This window comes from Hyperoodon ampullatus (genome assembly GCF_949752795.1).
Source record: "Hyperoodon ampullatus genome assembly, contig: scaffold_453, whole genome shotgun sequence".
Lineage (NCBI taxonomy): Eukaryota > Metazoa > Chordata > Mammalia > Artiodactyla > Ziphiidae > Hyperoodon > Hyperoodon ampullatus.
In genome coordinates, this window is record NW_027640906.1 from 39,025 (window position 1) to 59,269 (window position 20,245).

Consider the following 20,245-nt stretch of genomic DNA (forward strand, 5'->3'; position numbering starts at 1 on the left):
GGCCGCCCGCGCCGCCGCCGCCGCCCAAGTCGGTCTCTCACTCGCCCAGGACGCGCGCCCGGGCGGGGTGTGCGCAGCCAACTCGGTCCAAGCGGGGGAGGGGAGGACATGGGGCGAGGAGGACGCCACCCAAGTGGTCTGGGGTTCGGACCCAGATAGGCGAAACGCGCCGGGAATCGATGACGGCTGGGGAAACTCGGGCAAACCTTTCTTGGGGAATCACCCCTCCGACACCCCACCGCCCAGGCGCTGCAACGGAGGGTGAGCGGAGGGTGAGCGGAGGCTGGGGGAGCTCAAACTTGCGAGAGCTGGAGGAGGCGTCGGGCAGGCGGCTGTCGCCCGAGCGCTGCGCCTGCGGGGGGAGGGGAGGCGGCTGCTGGGAGGGAGGGAGGGCGAGCTAGAGGGCGGAGGGAGGGAGGGGGAGGAGGAAGAGGAGGGAACCAGGGAGGGGGGACGCGTTGGGATCGCGGCGCGCGGCGTCAGACGGAGCCTGGGCTCCCAGCGGCGAGGTGAGGCGGAGCTACGCTCCTTGCTGAACGCGAACCGAGCTCGGCGGCAGCGGGGAAGACGCGCCGGAGCCCAGACCGCGACCGAGAGCGGGAGCGGGAGCGAGGCGGCAGCGGCGGCGGAGGGGGAGCCCGCAAGCTGCCGGGCGGGGAGCCCAAGCCGCGCTGTCGCCGCGCAAGGAAGACTTGGCCAACACACTCACACACACACGTTCACACACCCAGCCCGAGCTGGCGCTCGCGGCTAATCGTCAATATGGCGCTGGGGCTCCTGCCCGAGCGCGGGCGGCAGCAGCGGCGACGCGAGAGCTGCTGAGCCCGGCCGAGCCCGGCCCAGCCGCCGGAGCCCGGAGGATCGCGCGGGGCTGTCGCCATCTGCCCGGAAGCTTTGAGCCCGCCCCGCCCTGCCCCGCCCCCACCCGGCCCAGAGCCCACCCCTCGGCGGGGCCGACCCCGAAGGCAGCCGGCTGGCAGCAGACGGCGAGGGAGGCGAGCGGGCGCGGCGCCGCGAGCGGGTTGCGGGCAGCGGGGGACGGCAAACTTTGCTGTTCGCCGCGCTTCCCCGGCCCAGCCCCTTCTCCCATCGCCAACGTCGCCACCCCACTTTCCTCCAACCCCGCACACCTCTCCCCACCCACCCCGCCTCCCGTCGCTCCTCCTCGCCGCCTCGACTCTGCTCCGGGGAAAACTTCAAAGCGCCGGATCGCAGGCTCCCTGCTTACTCCCCGGCTGGGGACTTCAGGTCAGTGCCCGGAACACCTTTCCCCGCGGAGGCCGCGCGGGCTGGAGGGCGTGCGTGCGGCGGGCTGCAGTCGGCCCCCTCCCTCGGGGCCCAGACTAGCGGCGGGTGGCTCCTCTGACTCTCTCGCGTACCCCTCGAAGCTTGTGCCTCGCGCTTCACTTTGGCTGCTTTGCTCGCTTTTGTTTTTATTTCCTAGCTGTAAGTTATTAAAAATGCAGCCAACCTAAGCGGCCCGGCGTGGGCTTCGGGGAGGGAGGGGCGCGGCGGGGGCGGGCTGCCGCCTCCCTGGGGGCTGGGAGGAGAGCAGGGAGTTCGCGGAGTGGAAGTTTGCAGACAGTGTGTGCCTGTGTGCGCGGGAGCGCGGTCGTCGCTGAGTGCCGCGAGTCGGGCGTGGGGGGCGGAGGGGGTGAGCTGGGCTGGAAGTTGGGAAGCTCGGCTCGTCGTTAGCTCGCTAGCAGGAAGGGGAGGGCGGCGGGTTCCCGTCTGCTTTCTTTTTCGACTCGGGAAAGAACTGTAAAAACGCCCAGCCGCCGCTGCCTCGTCTCGCCTCTCCGGGAGCAGCTCGTTCTTGCTCGTGGAACGACGGCGTGTGCGTGCGCGAGGGTGTGTGTGGCGGGCGCCCCGGGCCGAGCCGAGCTCGACCTGCCCCCGCTGCCGCGCGACTCGGGAGGGGAGTCCCGGTTTTTTGTGTTTTTTTGGGCTTTTTTTGGCTTGCTCCAAAGCGTGAATCACGTGGATTAAAAAAAAAAAAATACTAGGAAATGGAGCAGAGCGAGGGGTTCCGACTCTGCCCGCCCGCCCGCCAGCCAGTCAGGTCAGACGCTTTGTTTTCTAAATGTTCTTTTAAAATTGTAATCTGCCACCCTGGTCCACCCCCACCTTCCCCGCGACGTCGTGGGGTTGGTTTTAAGTTGTGAGACCCCAGGGGTGGGGGTAGACCGTGCGGGGGCGGGGGCGGCGGCGGGCAGGGGGGCGAGACCTGGGTCCTCCTCTGGGTAGCGTGGAGTCTGGTGGAAAGCCCTGTAGGGCGTGTGCGAGTCTGCGGCCGGAGGAAGTTGGTCCCACTCGGAGGGCGTGCGGCGCAGAGGCTGAGGGCGAAGAGGAACTTGCGCACCCGGGCGCGATCCTCGGCCGAGGCGGGGAGGGCGAGGCGCCGCTGCGCCTTGGGGCCCGCGCTCGGAGCAGGCGGGCGGCTGCGCTGCAGAGCCTCCGCCAACTAGGGGTCTCGGGGCGGCGGCGACGTGCTCCTGCTGTTTACCAAGCAAGCCCCGGGGCGCCGTGTGCGGAGTAGGGCGGCTCGAGGCACGCGTGGTCCCGGCGGGCTTCGCGCCACCTGCACTCTGGAGTGGGCACGTCCCCGGGTCCCTGAGAAGGCTGAGCCTGGCCGCGTGTAGGCCGAAGCCGGGGCGAGGCTTAATTTGCAGTTAATGAATCTTTTCCAGAAAGTCCGCGATCTCCAGCTAGAGGCTGTGAGTGCCCGCGCGCGAGGGCGCGCGCCGCCGGCGTCTAAAGGGTTGGGGGGTTGCGGGGATGGAAGAGCGAAGGAGGGGGGAGGGTTATGTGTATTTAAAAACAAACCTTAAAAAAAGAAACCAGCGCGCTTCAAATAGGTATTCGTACAGCCTCTTGTGTCTAGAGTAGACAGCTCAGGGTTTTAGCTGTTTTGTTTGTTTGTTTTTTTCTTTTTTGAGAGAAGGCCAGAGGAGGGGTAGTGGTATTTGCTTCTAGGGGTAGTCTCTGGAGAAAAATCCTTAAAATGACTTAGGAATAAAAACGAGGAGGAAATGGCCCACCCCAGAAGGTGGTGGGTGGTGAACGCAGACAGACTTGGGTATTTGTAGCCATGTGACACTTGCTGTGGCACTGGAAACGGACACCGCGGGCCGAAATCAATCCTTAGGAGGTGTTGGATTCGGTTTGGCCAACAGAATTGCTTGTGTGGAAGGCATTTTAATTGTCGGCCTCCGAGACTCCTGTACGTGGACACTTGGAAAACACATTTGCTTCTCGACCCTTCCCACTCCACCCCCGACCCGTTATCTGGTCTGGGCTTTGCAGTGTCGGTTCCCTTGTTTATTTTGGGCATGATTTCACCGCGAGGAGGAAGCGGGGAGATGGCGGTGATTAATATGCCGTCCAGGTTTAATCCGAGGCTGGCCTTTAGTGTGCGGGTTTACGCCGCCACTCACCGGGATTGCCTGGGGTAGTGGCGGGGGGGGGGCGCGGGGTTCGGGCGCCAGGCGCTCCGCGGGCAGGTCGGGGTTGGGGCTCGGACGGCCCCAGCGCCGTCCTTTGAGGCAGTGTCACCAGTAGGTGACTGAGAGTTAATTAAGAAGTGTTCTCCGGATCAATGGGCCGCACAGCTCATTAGTGATTCTCTCCAGCCCTTTGCAGGGCCGGCCGGGCCTGTGCCTCCCACACAGGCCGGGACCCCGCGGCCCGGGCTGCGGAGAGCGCCTCTGGGAAGTGGGGAGGGATGGGCGGCGAGGGGCGACCGGGAGGTGAGTGTAACTTGGCCGGGCGGCGCGTTGCGTGCGGCGCCTCGAGGCCCGCGCAGCCCGCTCTTTCTTCCTGCTCTCGGTCGCCTCGACTGTGTCTTTAACTCGCTCCCGCTCGCGTCGCTGCCTGGCTGCTCCTCCCCGCCTCCCTCGCCTATCTCTTGTTCTCTAAGCATGACGCCTGTGCTCCCCGCCCAGTTTGGGATTAGACAAGATAAAAATCGGACTGCCCAGCGCGCAGAGCTGTGACTGTGCCCCGGCAGCCGGGCTGGCGGGAGCGCTGTGGGCCGGGGCCGGGGCGGACCCGCTGTGCGCTCGGGGCAGCCCGAGCCCGCAGAGTCCCACCCCGACCCTGCAGGCGCGGTCACGCTCCAGCGTTCTGTCTGTCTGGGGGCGGGCCGCGGAGGCGGCGGCAGACTCCCGTGAGCGAGCGAGCCTTCGGGCCCAGCGACCAGGGTGGAGGCAAGGCTGCGAGGGTTTCTCTTAACCCTTTAAAGACGATAGGGAGCGTGGGGGTGGGGAGTGTAGTAGAAATTCCTGGAGGCAAAGTAGCCCCCTGGGGAGAGGAGGCGGGAGTCTGGGCTTAGGGTTTTCCTTTCTCTTCTGTGTATGCAATCTCACATCCTGGTACATTGGGCTCGATTCTTCGACGAACCAAATGCAGCTGCTAGGTGATCTAATTTGACCCGATACTTCTCAATGGGGAAGGTGTGAACACACACAGTGGGCACCCTCACTTAAGGAAGTGAGTTGGGGAGATGCAGAGGTTAGACCTTACCGTTCCCAGCGGCCCAGTATGTGACGGTCTGCTCAGAGCTTTAGTCAGTGGGGCCTCTGACCGAGAGTGTTGCCTACCAAAGACCCAAGCCTGAAATGCCTGTCCAGTGCGTACAGGTATGCGTCGGAGAGAGCAAAGGGGTCCTTGAGTTGTCTATGGAAATAAAAACACTTTTAACCATGAACTTGTGGAGAGTTCAAATAAGATATGTGCAGGGAGGCAGCCTCCAAACAGGAGTCGGACAGCGATGTGTACAAGATCGATCATTTGTATACACATCCATGGGGTCAACATTGAATGGGTCTAAAAATTTAATACAACTCTGCAGGCATTGGTCTCGTTCTTTCCCTGAGGTAGACCCCTGAGGTAGGTGGGTTACCCTATAGAGAAATGAATCATTAGTCACACTCCTCTCTCCTTCCCCCTCCTCTTCCTTTTAGGGTTTGTAGTCTTAGGGGATCCTCTAGTTACCTTAAACTGCAAACCCATATTGGTCTGGGAACGAGCCCCATTATAGGCAAAGCAAGAATGTAAGTCGTGGGGAGGTGTACGTGTTAGACAGGAATGCACAGATTAAGATGTGCGCCTGAATGACATGTGCTGAGACAAATCAAGACCCTTGGGCTCTGGTGCCCACATGGAACAAGAGATAGAGAAGAGAGAAAGAACTGGCCGCGAGGAATGTAAACATGGGTATGCAAATACTGAGACCTAGAGCGAGATTCTAGGAGAAAATCCCAGACTTTGTTGAGCTGGAAACTGGAGCAGGATTTCTGTAAGTTCGTTCGAGAGACAAAAGCCCATTTAAAGGTGTGAAGAGGGTCACTTGGAAACACAAAAAGCATTCACATGCATACATCCATGCTTAGATACACAGGCTGAATGACAAAAACTCCTCAGTGCCTGATGAAGATTTTCCTGCCCAGTGAGACAGAGCAGGGCACGGAAGTGTGGGCCACACAACCACATCGCACACTCATTCACTGGGAAATACTGTGTCTTCGGCTAGAGGGAAAGTGAGGGCGACGGTGCCTAGCTAAGGGTGGATGGCCCTTGGTTACTAAGATTGCTTCTGGTTATAGTTTCTTCCCATCTAGGGTGGGGAAGAGAGTATGTCTTGAGCAGGTAGGAGGATTTCTGAAAGATTTTTGAGTTCTGGACCCTGAGAGGATGGATGGTGGAGGAAAAAGAGGAGTAGCTTTGCATTCTGGGTCGGAAGCAAGGGATGTTGCGCTCCTCTAAGCCCTGTTTGCTAAGGTGGCGCAGGGCCTAGTGAACTGAGAGAGACTGAACCGAAAGAAGTGCGAAGCTCGGCCTCTGGGCGGAATCAAGGGGAGGTATGCTTACTTTCCCTTTTTTTCCCCCCTTGAGGAGACCGTGCGGGGACGGCCAGCGTAGGGAGGGCGCCTCTGTGACCCCAGACGCGCGCGTAAACTCGGCTTGGGTTTGGTTTGCGCGTGGCGTCGGTTTGCCGCGGTCCCTCTTTGTCTGAGCCCAGCCGGGAATTCCAGCTTTTATTGGGAAGACCGCACTCGGGTGGAGCCCGCGCTGGGTTGGGCACGACAGCCGGGGCTGGGCAGGAGGCTCGCCGGCCTCCGAGCCGCCCGAACCCCAGGACGGTCCTCGGGAGTGCCCAGCGGCCCCGGCAATGCCACCTCGGTGGTTTCCTCGAGGGCGGCGGGCCCGGCAGACCCAGCCCGGCGGGGCGTGGGGCCTCACGGGTCCACTTGGGCCGCCGTACCGCCCCTCTCCCCGCTGGCCCCATCGCTCCCCCGCCAGCCCTTGGCCGAAAGGAGCTCTGAAGGCCCTTTGTTAAGCGCCAGGGTCACACCCGTGCCCTGGGGGCCGCGCAGGGGCGGGAGGACCTTCTCCTGGCTGGAGGCCTCCAGCCCTCGGCTCACAGGGGCCTCGGCCTGGAGGGGCCTCGCCCAGTCAGGGGAGGGGAGGCCCGTCCCGACTGGGCTGCCTCGCCCGAGTGAACGGCCGGCAGGATTCCGTCTGTTTGCAAGGCTGGCTGCGCTGCCGGGGCCTAGATGGTGGCGCTGGCTTGAGAAGCAGCCGGGGCAGGAGTGGAAGGTCTTCTCAGGCCACCCCCGTGGCAGCCAAGCCGCCTGTGCCCCGAGCACTTGGCCGGGGACGTCTCCCAACCTCCAGCCCGGCCCGTCGGCTTTCGCTGGTTGCCCCCCATGTGTTCCTCCGGAAGGGATAGCTGACTTTCTGTTGGATGGGAATTAACCAACGAGCTTCCCCCCCCCCGCAACGTTTCTGTAGCAGGCCCCCTTTACCAGCGCAGGCTCATTTCCGCCGGCCCCTAGTCGAGGGTGTTGGAATTGGGGGGGGGCGTCCCCGCACTTTGTTATTTCTTAGAACCGTGTCTCCCCGGCCAGCCATCGCCCCTCAGCACCCATGGGTTCCGGCGCCCCGTGATTAGACTAGCGGGGAAGTCCGCTAGGAGAAGATCCTGACAGCATTAAATAGAATTTGATCTAAAAGACAGTTTCCAGTATAATCTCGTTATGCATCACAGACTCCCGGTGTTACTTTGTGGAAGGCGGACAATGATCAATTTACATTGACCCGGGGCTGGGCGAGCTTTTAGATGGTAATTGCCGTATTGATTTGCATGCAGAAAGGAGACCTGCTAAAATTAAAGACCGGAAGCTAAATGAAACTAAATTTATTGTCTAGGTGCAAACCAGAGGAAGTACTGGGGGGAAGAGGGTGAGTGAGGTCAGGGTGCCAGGGGCAGAGCAGGTGAGAGGCCCAAGAGCTCCGGGAGGTCACAGATTTGGGAGCGATCTTTGCCCTGGTGATTTCAAAACGTGAGGAGGGGGCTTGTTTAGGGTATGGGGACCCAGCAGGGAAAAGTTATAAACAGGCACTATTGCATTGAAGGCACTGGGATCTTTTAATGCTAATAGTAACTGCGAGGGGGGAGGAGAGGTTTATAGGGTTATAGGGGTCTTCCTGCACCATTTCCGGCACCCCCCATTTCTGTTGTTCTACCCGAGCGCTCATAACCGTGCCAAGGGCACCCAAATTCTTGAATCTGAAGAGTTAAATTTTTTTTTAAAGACGGGCCGTAAACTTTCCCCGCCCCCCCTCCCCCCGCGTCTGGTCTCGAAGAGAGCGCGAGTAGGGGGCGGTTCTGCATGCCGCTGCGGGCAGGCCTGGACCCTTTGGAGGCTGCGGGAGTTCCTCCCCGGACGCAGCAGCAGCCCCAGACTCGGCCGGACGCCGATCGCTTTGGGAAGCGGCTCGTTCCAGGTGGCCCAAGTGGCGGGGGCGGGGGAGGGTCTGGCGGGGCCAGGGACTCACGGTGCCCGGGGGCGGGGGTCACCTCCCTGGAGGTTGGAAGGGCCTGCACGGAGGGTGTGGAGGAGGGAAGGCGGGGGCTGGAAATCGTGTCCCAATCGGCGGTGATCGCCAAGGCTGGAAAGTTTAAAAAAGAGAGAAAGCCACTGGCTGCAAGCCAGGGGCTGCCGGGCCGCCGGGGCGTGTTTGGCTGACTAGAGGGGTGAGGACCCGGCTCCGCCATCGCCTCGGTCCGTCCCGCTGCGGAGGCCCTGGCCTGCCCCAGGCGCTCCTGGAGCCATTTCACGCATCCGGAGCCTCGGCCACTGGAGGAGCCACTCGCCCGGGGCCGGGAAGCCGCAGGGGCGGCTGAGTGTCCGGCCCTCCTGCCCGTTCCCCTTCCCACCGAGCTGAGCTGGAGACGGCCCTGGGTCGTGGAGCCTGTGGCGTCTGTGGCATCGGGTGTGGATGGTTCCCGGAGCTTCTGAAAGCCCGGGGCAGAGCAGGAAATTGAAGATGGGGTGGGGAGGGGATGTTGAGCACTGACCCTGCGCTGCTGGGATGAGAAGTTGGGGAGAGGAGAGAGAACCCCAACCTCCGGCTTGTCTCGGGACTTGGCTTTTTGTGGGGACCCCCAGGAGTCCAGGAGGGTCCAGCATCTTGCAAGCCGCTTCCCCCTCAGTTGCCTCCCCAGCCCACTTTGGTCCCTGGGTTTTTCATTAAAGTCCTAGGAAAGGTAGATGTAGGCAGTCTTTCCAAAGGGCTTTTGCTCTGTCTAGATAATTTGATTGATTGCTTTATGTGGCAAAACTAGTGTGGCAAGCCTTCTTGTAGTTCCAGGTGTCAGCACTTTTTCCAGAGACCTAAGAGTAGCACCCACCTCCCACTGCCTGTTCTGGGCTCCTGGAGGAGGGGAAAGTGGAGGCTTGTTGGGACTCCCTGGCCTCACAGCAGGGTGTTCCAGTGTAGGGAGATGGGTAGGATGTTGGCAGAAATTTCGAAAGACTTCACACGGACCAAGAGATTTCTGGGTGTAGGAGAAACTAGGATGCGGGCTCCTTGTGGACCGAATTTCATAGGTGTTAAGTGCTATCCTTTTACTCTGTATTGGAGTACAAGGGCTAAGGAAGCCTTCCGAACTTCTTGGGGATTCTGGATGGCACAATTTGACCGATCATTGGCTCCTCTCCGCAACTCCAGGACTGAGTTTGACCGTGGCCCATTTTTACTAGCTGTGTGACCTTGGGGGCAGGTTATTTATGGCCTCTGAGCCTCAGTAAGTTTCTTATTTGTAAGACTGGGTATAATTTTCCACCTTTAGGATCAAAGAATACTTGGCACATAGTAGGTCTGGAGGATTAGTAATTGCTTTGAATGACTGGTCAGATTCCTATAGGTTGCTTCTCCGTTCCCTGCTGCCCCTGAGATGCCCGCCTCCCCCCCGCCCAAGACCTGCGTAGGCCAGTGTCTGGGGACCAACCTGCAGGTTAAGCTCCCCTCCAAGGGTATTCCTGAGGCTATTCCTCCAGGTCTGCCTCCGTGGGTTCCTCTTTCTTTCCCTTTGTTACAGTTCTTTGCATTCTGGGCTTTAAAGGAATCCATATGAAAAGGCTGGGATTTTTTTTTCTCCCCCTAAGTGGGATCATTTATATGGTTAGGAATTGATTCCAGAACCGGTATGTAGGTGCTCTTTGGCAAGTCCTCCCGTCATTCTTTCGGGGGGAGGGAACAGCAGCGGCTGGAGGGGAGAGAGCTGGTGGGAAGAGGTGAAAGGGTCTGGCCCGCTGCAGAGGCCAGAGGTGCTGTGGTTTGTCTGATAGGGATTAAGTCCGGATGTTATGAGGTCTCAGTGTGGTTTTCAATAAAAGTCTGTCAGGGATTGCTTCTTTTCTATGGATATGTATTTAAAAAAATTTACTAGCATGAGAAGAAAACCAGACCTGTATGGATCCAGGCCGGTAGTAAGCTACTGTGATCAGGTTTCCTACTAGACTCCCAGAGGGGAAGTGAGCGTTTGATTGAAGCTACACTTGGTTCTTGACTCTCTGGGGATGCCTGCTGTGAAACAGGAGCCCTCCCTTTCTCTCCTCCCCCCACCCCCCTTTTCCCTTCTTCCCCTAAAAGCCTTTGTGCTGAAAGAGCTTCAGTAGGCATGAGTCCCTGGTACCTCTCTAAAGAATGCCTTCCAGCCTTTGCTGACATTGTTTTGTGAACGGCGGGTTTTACCAGGCCAGCAGTTTTCCCCCCATCTTAGCTCACTATTTTAGAGGTTCGAGTATGCCCAGGATGCGCCCAACTGCAGTGCTTTCCAGTGTGTGTAGCCAGGGCCTTGCCTGTAATCTGAAGACACCTTAACCTTTGCCCTAGGTGCCCCCCCGGGGGTGGGGGTGGTGAAGGTGGGGAGAGCAAGGACAGGGGATCGTTGTTGAGGGTCTGTTTGTTTTCTCCAGCCACAGAGGCAGAGGGGTGGAGTGGGGCGAGGCCGAGAGTACGTTCCAGCCTTGGGTCTGATTTAAAACTTGGTTTAGTTGGAGAAACTCTTAGGCATTTAACAGTTCTGTACAAATGCAAACTTGACATAGCTCTAGGCCTACGTCAATTAGGAAAGAATAAATGAAGTACAGAGATGTCCAAACTATGTAATTCCTAGAGTTGTCTGCCCTCCCATAAACACATGACAAGTGCCGAGGCATTTCCAGTCAAAACACCCATGGAACCAGCAGCCTCCATCCTTTGTATTTATTATTTTATTAACAGCATTGTACAGAGCATTTAACAAGCACAGCCTGCCTGCTTTCCACCACGGCTCTCAGCAGACTGAGGGGTGGAAAACAGATGGGGGTGGCGAGGAGTGGTCTCTAGGAGAGACTTCTAAGCTGGAGAAGTCTCTTCAGATGGGCAAGGAAAAGGAACATTTGGGGTTCCTTTCTCCTGGCCCCGAAGAGAAGACAAAAGTGATGCTTTGGAGGAAGAAATCCCCTCTCCCTGCTCCGGAGGAAAGTCGTGCGGATGTGGTCTGTCTGGTCTCCACTTGGATTCCAGAAGGTGTGAAGCAGGGTCTGCTTTCCCAATACTCTGCCCATCAGTTTGCTTTTCAAAGAATAAGTATTTGTCTGTTATCATTATTCTATATCCTGGTGGAAAGGTTATAACGAAAACTAATGCCTTTCTTAAGTCATAAAATGAGCCTGTATGATTATTTAATTAAAATCTATTTAAGGACCGATTAGGCGTGTAATTTGCGCTAATAATGACGATGATGGAAATGTTCGACTTAACCAAAAATCATAAAAGGAGACATTTTGATCAGTGGGGCGACCAGGAGGGATTCAGGGAGTTGGACGGTTTTCCGAAACACGAGGCTTTGGGCTGCAGAAAGTGTCGAGCTGCCTAGCCTCTGGGACCACGGTAGAGAGGGCTGCAGGACCCCAGGCTTGGCCGGGGCAGGCCGACCCACGCTTTGCTGAGCAGAGAAAGCGACCCTGGGAGTCTGAACAACCTTTATTCCCAGCTGAGGAAATGGGGGAGGGGGCCTGAGAGGAGGACACTCTGGGAGAGCTGATGAACCGCACAGAACTCTGCGCGACATGGCTGTGTTCTGTTGCTTTAACACTCAGCAGCGACACACGCGTTGCTGCCTCGGCCAGCCTTGGCTGGAGCCTGGAGGGGTCGGGGGAGGGGGGGTCTCTTGTTCCGGAGAAACCTGCCAGCTGCTGGGCTTGGTGCGAAGGCAGACACAATGCTGCTGTCGTTGGTTTGATCTCTAACTGGATGGTTAGTCTGGCTTTAACTGTGTGGTAAGGGGGGAATGTGAAGGCTGTTTACAGCGAGTGCAAAGAATGTGACAGCTGTTGGTGCAGGAGCAGCGCTGTGCCTCCTCGGCGCTCACACAATGCGCGCACTGTGCAGGCCCACGGAGAGCTGCAGAGGTGGCCGCCCCTTGCTGGCCCGGGAGCCCTCGGATGCGCTGCGAGAGAGCCCTCCGGCGGCGGCACCCGCACCCCCGCACCCCGCGACACGCATCTTTCTGGCTCCTGGGATCGTGGTGGACGTGCGCGCTGGTTGGTGTGTTGTGGTTTAGGGAACTTGTTAGGCAGAGGTGGCAGGAGAAGGCCTGCGGGGTCATGAGTGTCAACTGTCTGGAGGGGTTTGGCCGGGATCTGTTGACCTGGGGCCTCAGTGGCTTGTGACCGGGTTGTTAAGATTTGGGAAAGTAACTTTCCACCCTAAAGCAAGCCTGTTGGAAAGAATGTATTAACTGAAGGCTTTCTGGAAATTGCAGAGGCTCTGAAGGCCGTTGTTCTTCCTCTGAAATGGCCCTGTTATTCAGACAAGTTCAAGAGACAGGCGGCCGCTGTGTTCTATGCCCTCGGCCCTGTTTCCTGGATTGGAAACACAAGTGTGTAGGTTCAGGACCCGAAGGGGGGTGAATGGGGGTGGGGAGGGGTGCAAGTCGGCTTTTGATCACCCGCCTCCCTTTGCCTTCCCGGTTTTTAAGAGCGCGCTTGCCTTTCAGCTGCAGGACCAGCGGTGCTGTCTTGAGGTCTGCCCACAGCGCCACCCCCTCTGTGACTTAATCAACTAGATGCCCACAGCCCGGCCTTCTCTGAGTTCCTGGTCCTCTGCCAGGCAGTGCGGGGAGGCGCCAGGGTGGGAGGGAGAACAGTTGGTGGGTGGCAGCAATACCCCGCTGGGCCGGTCCAAGCTGGCGGGCTCAGGATGGTCCTCAGGATGGTCCAGAAGCTGGGCCTGCCCCTGGGCTGTCCTGGGGCAAGCTGGGTGTAAGCACCACTCCCCCCCAACCTCAAGGTTGAAGGCTTCCGCAGCCCTGGCCCCCGGGCTTTGGAGGATCATTTAGAGCTGACTTAATTCTATATCCTGCCCTTCTGTGTGATTCCGGCCCCTGAGTGTACAGCTTGCAGGATATCTGCAAATTACGGGTCCACCTCCGCTCCCCCCCGCCCCCACATCTACTCTCTGAGTTATAATGTGGACTTGTACATCTAGTTGGGTTCCCTAGTGGGGAGCTGGGAGATGCTTCTGGAATGATACATGAACTTCGGTGCCGGTTCTATAAATTGGTCTCTTTTTAGGACGTGTGCCATTTTCTGTAGGAATGTTGCTTGCAAAACGAGTTTCGCCTTGGAGGAAAGGCGGAAAGATAAACAAGCCTGCAACGCCAAAGCGCTGGCAGTCTTGCCCTCCTTCCAGCTCTCTTAAAGCAGCCGGGCTGCATTTCCAGGATTAGACTCGTGCTTGTGAAGAGGGACTCTGGTTGGCTTTTTTTTTTCCCCGAATCAAATGCAAATTAGAGAAAAATAATTTTCTTTCAACGATATGCAACGTATTAGTCACTTGTTATCGTGCTCCGAGGCAGGCCTCATTTGCGCGTCTGCCAGCTCGCTCACATCTGCTCGGCGCTGTTTGGGGCATTTTAACCTTGGTGGTGTCGTGTCTGGTCCCACGGATCAAGGAGGAGTAATTAAGCTCTGAACAGCTAGAAAAATTCACGGGCCCCCACGTCTACCGCAGTTTTCCCACAGCTTTGTTTGTGGTGTTCCGGGTTCCAAGATGAACAGACGTGGGGTTCCTATTGTTCCTCGTAAAGAAAGTGGGAGCCCCTGTCCTCCTCTGACCCTCATCCCCAGCCTTCCCAGGACTCCCAGGCTGCACACAATCAGCAGGGAAGCCGGGTGCAGATCACAGGACCCTGTGTTTTATGCATCTTTTATTCGTAAAAAGTTCCTTTGTGCTTCCTGTGTGTACTAATGATAGCTGTCGTTAATAGCTTTCTGGTCTAGCTTGTTCCTTGTGGGGGTAGGAGTTTGCAGTGAGTTCACTTTATTTCTACAAAGCCCTGATGGAGGCTGCAGTGCAGTGACACCCCCTCTAGAGTCGTGGTCTATGGATCGTTTATTCTGGATTTGCCTCCAGGTTGTGTAGACTCCAAGTGGGAACCCAGCCTGTAGGGACCAGACCCGAGGGGGTGTGGAGGGTGGGTTGGCGGGGAGGAGAGGAGTAAGGTTGATGAATTGCATTCAACCTCGGTTTCCTGTCCTGGGCTGCTGCCTCCTGTTGAGGGACACCAGCTTCCAAATGGGGCCCCCTCTTGCATACACGCGTGGTTGTGTGTGGCACAACCGTGAAAGAAAGTGAAAGGAACAAAAAGCCGAGGCCTGGCGTCGGGGTGGGGGGCGGGTTGGCGGGGGGAAGGGGAAGTGTCTGAGGTTGGTCCAAGAGCTGACGGGGGGCCACGGCTCTGTTTTTGGGAAAGGGGGTGTGTGGCGGGCAGCCCCGGTTTGGCAGCGGCTCTCCCGGTCGATCCTTGCTGGTGCCCCCCTCCCCAAGCCCCCGAGCCCCCTTTTACAGCTGGCTACACCTGGCTTGCATCTTTGAATCGGGGAAGGTGGGGGAGGCTTCCACGGAGAGAACACTCCAGACTGGCCGAAGGGAGCGCAGGATGATGGGCCGGAGCGGTCTCCAGTCAGTGCCCACTCCCCTGGGGCGCGCCGCCGCGCATCCTGGGTTCTCCGTGCGCCCACCCAAAGTTGCTTTTTGTCAGAGATTCAGCGGCAGGCGCCTGGGAAGGGGGAGCCCAGAGGAGCGCGCGGGCGGGGTGAGCTGGGGTCGGGGGCTGGCCGAGAGAGCCGGGGGTCCTGGACGGTCGGGCGGGGGGGGTGCGTGTGGGGCGGGCGGCCCCGCGCGGGGACCTGGCGTAGGAGGGGCGCGGAGCCTGCGGCAGCGCGGGGGTGTGTGGTGGGAGAGCAAATCCCTTTGTTGCCGACCGATCCGTGCTCAGGGCTGAGGCGGGGGAGGGGGCGCCCCTCCCCCACTCGCCGCCGCCGCCGCCGCAGCCGCCGCCACCGCGCCGCTGCCGCTGCGGGCCAAGTTCACTCCCGACTGACCCGAGTGGCTCGCGGCGCTATCCTGGCGCCCTGGGAGGAGGCAGGGAAGGTTCTGGTTGCTCAAAAGGTCAGGGCCAGCCGCGTGAGTTTCCCGTCCCCCACCCCGTCACCCCCGCACTCCTGCTCCGCAGCTCTGTTACTAATGCAAAACTTGGGTCGTGAGTGGGGACGCCTCTGGAGGCGGCGACAGCCATGACTTGGAGTGTGCCAAGAGACAGCGCCTGGGCAGGCTGGATCACTCCTCCCACCCCCCACTCCCCCCCAGCACCCATGCCCGGCTGCAGGACCCGTCGGGCGACCTCCTTCAGCCACACCCCAGGAAGCCTGCGACCCTCGCCCCGACCTGGGGGCATCCTTGGGGTTCCCTTCTCCCCACTGCTACACATACTGGGGAAAACATCCCAGGAGGACTTGCCCCAACGCTGCACACCCTGGACCGCTTTTTCTCATCTCCCACCTCCTCGCGGCCCCCATTGCTAAGATAGGAACTTCATCCCTCCCTTCCTTGACGCCAGTAGAGAAGTGTCTGTGTGTGACTCAGTCTGCGCTTGGAGCAGTCCCAGGAAGGGCTCCCGCGCCATGAGCTTTGGGCTTCCATGAAAGCCACACACTCTGCAGAAGGTCACCCCTCCCTGGCCCCCTCTGTGTCCCTGCCTCAGCCTTCCCTCTGACGCAAGAAAACTGTATAGCCATTCTGGGGTTTGTTTGTTACGTAGACTGTTTAGTGGAGTCAGATGCTGTTTAATGGGTTAGATGTGGCCTGCACCAGCTATTGCCAGGCAGAACTCAAGTCCATAGTGCAGTTTAATCCTCTGGAAAACACGGTGCCGGATATTTACAGATGAGGGGGCCAGAGTTGAAGAGGTCCGGCCACCTGCCCAGAGACACGCCGTGGATGAGAGTGGGAGCTGGGAGGCTGTGGTGACTGCGCGCGCGCGCGTGTCCTCCACAGAGAACCAGCCATGCCGGTGCAGTGAGAGACACCCCTTCCGCGAAGAGGTCCTCAGCCTACGGAGGACCGTGGCACGTGGCATGCTGGCTGGGAGCCCTGCCGTCTGCCCGGCCTTCTGAGCCGGAAGCTCCCCAAAACCTGTCCAGGTCTTCTTGGTCACTAACTGGATAAGTGCCTGATGCGGCATGGGGTGCCTAGAGAGTGAGGCCCTAGGAAGGGGCACCGTTCGTATTGGAGTGGAGTTGGGATGGTTTGGTGGCACTGCTTCCCATTCCGTCGCTGTCACTTGACACGCGTGCTGTGCAGACTTGAACCAATCCATCAGCGCCTCAAGGGCGGAGGCAGTGGAAAGTGGCCCGGTGCCAGGAGGAGCTGGGGTGGAGAGAAAGGAGAGGTGGCGGGAGTGGCCTGGTGCTGCCTTCCTCCCTGCGCTCACGCCAGCCTCTCACGGCCACTGCTCCTTCCTTTGCAACCTGTGTGTTGCCTGCCAAGGGAAGTCGCCTTTAAAGAAACAAAACAAAACAAACGTTCTCTCCTGCTCCTCATTCCATAATGGTGTCTTCATGGCAGGAATCGGCAGAACGGTGGTGGGTGCAGCTGGGGACCCGTGTGCCCCCTCGTGTCTTTTCACAGAGGGCCAAGGTGCCCTCGCTCAGGGATGCCGAGGCTGGGGGGACAGCTCCTAATCTTGGTCCCTCTGACCTCTTTCTGCCAATCAGGCTCTTCTCCCCAGCGTCCAGGCCAAGCTCGGATGCTAATCATATCTCCTGGCTCCCGGACCAGATGACTGCCCAAGTCTGTGGAGGGAGACTCAAGCTCTCCTGTGCTTGCCCCTAGGGCCAGACCGAAAGCCGGAGACCACGCTTGCAAGTCTGCGTTTTGCAAGCCGGGTCTCTCCCAGAACTGGGTGTTCAGCGGGCAGCCACCACAATTCCTGGTCTGTTCTTCAGAAACCAGACGCTCTTCCGTCTCCCCGGCTGACCCCTTCTCTTGGCCACCTTCCCTCTTCATCCCTATCCCACATCCTTGCCCCCTTCTCTCCACTGCTGGAAAAAAGGGTTAAAACCCAGAGCCAAGGTGTAGCTTAGCAGCTCCCACTGGAAACAGGTTGGTGCTTGTAAAGTGCTTTTCATGACTGACTTCACACATCTTGGCACTTCCAGAAGCATCACCCACCTGTGGAAGAAAAGGGGGGGGTCGTTGAGAAATAAGGGCAGATGAGCCTCTTACATACAGCAGCAAAGCGCCTGCTCTGTCTGCCATCTAAATCACGTCATTTGCCCCCTGCAGCATGACCCACAGCCAAGGGCCAGGGAAGTCACTTTTGAAGAACTTTTCCTTGGAGGTTAAAAAAAAAAGAAGAAGAAGAAAGTAAGAAAGACCCCGAACTATTTCAATAGCCGCTTCTAGAAGAGGAATGGGGTGAGCGTGGCGGTGTCTCTGACCCTATCTCTGTGTCCCGTGCGCCCAAGATCCCCTTAGTTAGTTTAGTCCTACATCCCAGAGAGATGGGGGTGGGCCCGTTCTTCAGGGATGGTGGGTGTACGCAGTATGGCCTTTGCCCAGGATGAGGGTGTTCCTGCCCAGGATTTGGGCTGTCACTCTGGAGAAGGGCCTCACGCCAGGCAGGGCCCCCGGCTCCATGGCCCTTTCCGCTCAGGTCCATCTTTGGCCCGGAACCTGAAGAGTTAAAAGTCTTTAGCTCGTTGCAATGAAATTATGGCTGGCAGTGGCGCCCCTGTTTGTTCAACAGACCTCCACTTTTAAACAGTTCACAAAAAGTTCACGGGGCAGCTAAAGTTTATAAGTGTGTGTGTGGGTGTGTGTGTGTGTGTGTGTGTGTGTGTGTGTGTGTGTGTGTGGGTGTGGGTGTGGGTGTGGGTGTGGGGGTGTGTGGGGGGTGTAGTCAGCAGGATCCAGTACTGAGCCTTGCCCCTCCTCCTCTTGTTTCTTCACAGCCAGCCCCCCGCCCCGCCCCCACTCCCGTGACACCGAACCACGCTCGGGGCCTCAACCCTCCATCTGACCCTGTGCACGTAAGAACACTTCATCCTGACACTGGGTGTTATTTATCTGTGCGGCGTTAATATTGAAAACCCCACCAGTCAAGACCTGGAAGGGCGGGGAGAGGCTTTGAAAGCACCCCATGGTCCCAGGTGTCTCTAAACTGCATTCCCCTCTCATGCTAAGTCCAGGCCGCCCTTTCTAAAGAAAAGCCCTTTCAAGGGAAGGGGGCTGCTGGCCCTTTTTTTTTTTTTTTTTTTTTTTTTTTTTTTTTTTTTTTTTTTTTTTTTTTTTGTGGTACGCGGGCCTCTCACTGTTGTGGCCTCTCCCGTTGCGGAGCACAGGCTCCGGATGCGCAGGCTCAGCAGCCATGGCTCACGGGCCCAGCCGCTCCGCGGCATATGGGATCCTCCCAGACCGGGGCACGAACCCGTATCCCCTGCATCGGCAGGCGGACTCTCAACCACTGCGCCACCAGGGAGGCCCGCTGCTGGCCCTTTTTGAGGGGAGGGGAGAGGGTTCAGTAGGATGATTGTGGCAGGGGCCTTTCTGTTTCCTCAGTCAGGTGCTCAGAGGTCCTTGTCCCAAGGTGACAACTAAAGGAGACATGTAAGAGGCAGTTTGTGTAAGTTTTGAAGACTGGAGCACCAGAAGGAGATTGGGGCTTCGAGGGCACACACGCTTCGTCCCTCATCCTTTTCTTAAGGGTTTGATGGAGTGACCCTTTGGCTTCTGGTATAATGTCCAAATTTCATCATGACACCCAGCCAGGGGGTGGCATGGTGTGGTCCTCCCGCTGCAGCCACGGCCAGGACACTTGCACCGAGGAATGTTGCTCCTCCACCTTTTAGATGAGGCTTCCCTGGACATCTTCCTTTTGGTCTTCCTTTTGTAGAAGGGGCTGCAGGGGTTAGGGAGGGGACACTTTGTTGAACGTGCCTTCTGGTCGGCCCTGCACTAGTGGTGGCCTGCCCCCAACTTGATCTGTATGTTCGAAACATGGAAGAACAGCCCGTGAGCCCCCCACAGAACCTTCCTTGATGCCCAAGTCCATCTGAGTCCACCTTTTCGGGGCACTGTGGCCAGCCACTGGAAATGCCCCAGTCTGTCTAAAGAAAGGGACGCTTCCTAAAGAAATAGCTTCTCTAGAATCCCACCAGGCCGGACACAACTGGGAGATCCCTGCCTCTCCTCCAGCTTCATCGTTGAGCTCTAACTATGCGCCGTGTGTCTGCGGCGTGGGGCTCTTGATGAACAGACGGTGTTCTCTTCTGTATAGGGGCCGATGGGGGATGCTGGTGGACAAAAGCCTGTGTTAGGACAAAGAAATGCAGAGGGATAGCCTGGCTGGCTTTGGGATTCAGGTCTCCCAGGTGCTCCCCGACCCCACCCCTAGTCACTCTCGGAAAAAGAGTCCCCAGTCCTTGGTGGCTCCCACCCAACAGACCTGGCGGTCAGCTCCGTGTGCTAAAGTGTAAAAGCAAGCATTTGCGTATTTTTTCCTGCTAACAAAGGAAATGTGTCGACTTGGGGAACATTTGGGCTTTCGGAAGCTGTGTGGGTGGGTGTGTGAGGGAGGAGAAAGAAAAGTTGCCCCCATGAGCTGCACACCAGTGATTTCACACTCAGGTTTGGGTCCTGTGTAAAGAGGCCGTGGCTGGGGGGGGCCCTCCCCGGCCACCCCGCCCCGGACAAGGGAGTCTGTGAGCAGGGGAATTGCCTAGGGCCATCGGTCCCAGGCATTAAAGGCTCCCCTACTTATTTATTATTAACCCAGCATTTAACAGCAGGATATGGAGCTGAAGCGCAGTCAAAAGAAACGGCTCAACCTCCAAAGAGCAATTAAAATCCTGCAGGAGGATAAATCACGCGCCGTGATAATCCTGTGAATGAAATGCAGCTTGTCCTGACCCTTCACTCATGCAGCAAACTAGAATGTGGTGTGGGTGGGGCTGGTGGGCCGGGAAGTTAAGGAGGGGGCGGGGCTCTCCCCTGTGCCTCAGCAGCCTCCCCCCTCCTCCCGGTAGACGGAAAACGGGTGGCTTCTGCTTGCTCCCCGTGGGCCGGAATCTTGCAGCCCCAGGCCCAGCCCGGCAGCCTGGGCTGCTACGATTTCTGCACTCGCTCCTGATCGCTGGTCCCCAGCGAGCAGGCGTCATTGAATTACTCAGCCGCCTCCCTCTGCAGCTCCCAGGCCAAACCACCCAGGTCTGGGGCTTAATCCAATCTAGGGCTCGGGTGGGGTGGCTCACCAGCCCACTGACTCTTTTCACCCCTCCATCTGTAAGTCACACGCACCGCAGCCGTGGAAGTGAGTCGTAGTTTGGGCTGCCACACCGGACTGTTGTGCCTTTTATCCCACACCCCACCCCCGTCCCCAATCCTTTCAGCCACAAGAAGAGTCAATGTGGGGCTCCCTGGAATCCAGCACCGTCCACTTTCGATCCAAGTGTGTTCTCCAAAAGGCTGGGAAAGGGGAAGGGAGAAGGGCAGGTTAAGGGTGTCACGTGCTGGACCTTGAATGGTGTGGCCTGTGGCTCTTGAACCCTCTGCATCCCCAGCGCCT

At 58.4% G+C, this 20,245-nt stretch overlaps 1 long non-coding RNA gene across 2 annotated transcripts; it reads left to right on the forward strand.

Moving 5' to 3' along the window:
* The first annotated feature begins 803 nt into the window (after positions 1 to 803).
* Positions 804 to 18,473, forward strand: LOC307070006. 2 transcript variants are annotated; one of them, XR_013811514.1, is made up of 4 exons: positions 804 to 1,248; positions 16,966 to 17,097; positions 17,634 to 17,711; positions 18,241 to 18,473. It is a non-coding gene; the product is annotated as an uncharacterized lncRNA (long non-coding RNA). The 2 variants fall into 2 exon arrangements; XR_013811515.1 differs by having other exon boundaries at positions 16,966 to 17,046.
* Positions 18,474 to 20,245: the final 1,772 nt, after the last annotated feature.